We start from the raw sequence: 3,575 nt of genomic DNA, 5'->3' as shown, positions 1-3,575 counted from the left end.
GGATCCAACTCGTTACACCCGTGCCTACAGAGGGCTCTAGAAAGAATAGTCCATGTTCAGCACAGCTCACTGTAGCCTCCAGGAACGCTCACAGACTCTCCCGTGCAGCTATAACCGTTCCAGCTGCAGCAACGCGGATCCCGACACACACTCAAGCCCCTGAACATCAGTCTTCAGCACAACGGGTTATAAACACAGATTTTAGTCCCTACACAGATTTACTGCATAGTCAAACTTCACTCAATTGATCTATCAAAATAAGAAAGAAAAAAAAGACAGACAGTCTCGGCTCAATCCAAGCAATTCCACCCGGTTTAATCACGGAAGGGGGTATAACAGTCATAGTATTAAAATCACAAAAATAACAACTATCAGCGTCTTAAGCAGCCAAACATGAGCACCAATACGGCTTTTCTTTAGTATTGTACTTCCCTGTGTGCTGCCTGAGTCGCGTCTCTCTCAATCTTCGTACTGTTTCATCCACGAAACGTTGTTCTTTTCTTTCTACAGCTCTGTTCCCACACTCTTGTCCACCTGCTCCCCTACTTAATCCATCAATATCGGGTCGATCTTGCGGGTCTTTCTTCCTCTTCCCTTGTCGCCGTTCATTCATTTTCCTCTCTCTCGTTTGTGAGTCGAAGCACTCTTTTTATTGTCTGTGAGGGATAGATTAGGGCAGGTGAAAACACTGGAGATGATTACTGTGGGAGTCGGGAGTCAGGGATCCCAGACTGGTCTCAGGTGTGGAGTTCAAGCATATTAACAATTCATGAATAGAACAAAAACAAACCACGCAAGAATTATAACAATAAAAATCAAACACATCATAAGAATAAAAATTAAACACGTCATAATAAAAATTAAACACATTAATAATAACCGTGAATATATTAAAAAGAAATATTTAGTGCACACAATAATAATAACACTTGCTCCACCCCCACCATTTTAACAACTTGGTCATTCATGACAGACATTCCACCAAGGTTTCGAAATCGTTTCTCTGCATCTCATGACAGGACAGAGAAGACCTTTCATCTGAATATCACTGCGGCTGTGCTGTCTGACTCTGCCACGTACTTCTGTGCTCTGAGTCCCACACTGCGAGAGTCTCTATATCACCTCATACAAAAACCTCCCGCTGCCTGCCGAGTGAGTCTCGCTGGTGAAGATGGCAGTGCAGCCTGTGTAGAAGCTACTCAGAGACATTCTCCTTAATTACCCCCCTGCACCATCTTACGGTCTGATACTGAAATGCTGATACATATTACAACATTTAAACATGTGTGTGATGTTTGCAATTAATAAAAAATGAACTTTCATAAAATTAATTTACAAAGAAACAACAATGTGTTCGATGTTTACATTATTTAATGCGTTAAAAAACAAACCACTTTTAATAAACCTGTATATAAAACGTTAAATAAATTAATTTTTACACGATCTAGCTAGCCCCCATATCCACGTGCACACAACACGTGCAACTCACCATTATTAGCTTAGACATTATTTTTAGGAAAACATCTGCCTTGCTGCGTCTGTCTTTTCGGATACTGCGTCAAGATTGATGGATTGTTTTTTGTATCTTATTTCATACTGCTAATTTCTAGGCTTTGTTAACTATTATATATTCTCTTAGTTACATTGCAATTCAAATGAACCCCCACTAGGTGGCAGTGTACGACAATGAATTGTCAGTGTTTGAAGTTCAATATTCACAATCACACAATGCTTCCCTTATTAAACAAGGCACATACCAGGCAATAAGCAATCAAGTGAAGAAACGAGGGATACTAGGGGGATCTGGGATACTAAGTGGGTGCAAACATTATAATGAGATGTAAGGATTCAGCCTTGCACTTGGGCAATTGCTGACCCTCCAAAAACTTTGCACCTCCTCTTACAAGGTGCAAACCATATAGAAGCAAGTAATTAAGAGCTGTATAAAAGCACACACCTGCAGAGACCTGTCATTGACTTCAGGATGGCTGCTGTTTGCACTTCCTGATGCGGTGACGCTTGGCTCTTGTTGAGGCAGGCAGGAAAATCTTCAGAGGAGAAGAGCAAGACGGAGCAGACCCGCATATTCAAACCAGGGTCACTTTGTTTGGGATGTCGGAGGATGCGGTGGTGTGATCATCTCACTCATCCTAGACCTAATAGTTGAATTTCAACTTTTCATCACCTGGTTGACTGTCCTCCTGGTAACACCGAAAGCATTGACTTTCTCCACTATAGAGGACCATGTGGCCTCTTTGGTAGCATAACTGATGTTGGCTGAGGCTTTTCCAAATAACTCAGTTTCATGCTGAGTGACCTCAGCCATAAGGACTCTCAGCTGCTCCTCAGAAAGCTTTTCTTTTCTTTTCTGCACCAAGAGGACTTTGCTGCTTTTCGTCTGACATATACATATTTTTTGTCTGGTTTGATTTTCGTGCCCCACAAATCTCATACATCGCATACTGCTCTCTGTACTCTGAACTCACCTCACCTCTGGGTTGTAAGTGCGGCTGCTAAATACCCCGATGCACAGGCAGAACCCACTGCGACCCTCATTATCATGATTGCAGATCATTATGTGTGTGTGTTGAGTAATTTGCATTGCTCTTAGCTTACATAGGCTGCAGTGCTAAATAATTGCCTGGCCGCTTGTCAATTTGGATTTTGGAGCCGCAATTGTTTGCACTACACCTATCCTTACATCAGCCCCAATGTATAGAACATGAAAAAAGCTTGCTTGTGCTTTCTTTCTTTCTTTCTTTCTTTCGTGTCTTATTCTGACGTGACATTGTGCAGGGCTCCACCCACAGCTCAGGCTATCTGTCTGTCAGAAGCATTTCTACTTGTGGATGAAACAATTCAAGAATGAGGTACACGTGTGGACCTTTTCTTATGCTTTGGTTTTGTCTTGGTGAGTGATATTCACAAACACACTGGAGAACAAACAGGTTTTCAATTTCATTATCATTCATAAACAAAGTAATAATGATATCATCTTGTTTCAACAGGCCAGGATTGCCAGTCAGTCAGCTCATTCTGTGATGCTGCTGCACTGTCCAATAATACATTCTCTGCAATTCAATTGCAACAAATAAAACAGCATTACAAACACACATATGGTTGTATTATTAATTTATTACAAGACTCAGACAGCTCTGCAGTATTAGCTATTGCTAGACATATAATCGTAACTTTTCAATTCAAACAATCACTTTTCAAAATAAACAATCATAGACTAGTTTACAATGGTCCATATGCGTCTCCAAAACGTATATATCAGCAAATGAGTGGAAATTAAACTGTTAAAAGACTGAAAATACTATTAAGTAAATTAATACATTATAGTTTAGAAAATAATTGAATATTCTACTGCACAATAACACACATTGGCCTTGTATTACCTTTCCCATGAAACCAAGAAGCTTCCATTTGCAAACGTGAAGAACTGAAAGGATTGGACAGTGACTGGATTGCCACAGTCTGCACTATCAGCTCCTCCTCACTTACCTTCCAATGGGAGCTATTACTGGAGAATGAAAAAGGGATCTTTAATACCACTCAGAATGATTACACAT

The 3,575-nt window shown here is 40.5% G+C and overlaps 1 long non-coding RNA gene across 1 annotated transcript; it reads right to left on the bottom strand.

The window, feature by feature from the left end:
* Positions 1 to 507: 507 nt before the first annotated feature.
* Positions 508 to 1,067, bottom strand: LOC131702717 (uncharacterized). The gene is made up of 2 exons (XR_009309486.1): positions 945 to 1,067; positions 508 to 656 (listed from the first exon to the last, which is right to left on the bottom strand). It is a non-coding gene; the product is annotated as an uncharacterized LOC131702717 (long non-coding RNA).
* Positions 1,068 to 3,575: the final 2,508 nt, after the last annotated feature.

The sequence above is a fragment of the Acipenser ruthenus genome, chromosome 30 (genome assembly GCF_902713425.1).
Source record: "Acipenser ruthenus chromosome 30, fAciRut3.2 maternal haplotype, whole genome shotgun sequence".
NCBI lineage: Eukaryota > Metazoa > Chordata > Actinopteri > Acipenseriformes > Acipenseridae > Acipenser > Acipenser ruthenus.
The sequence above is the reverse complement of the archived record's forward strand: the minus strand, read 5'-3'. Positions and strand labels throughout refer to the sequence as shown.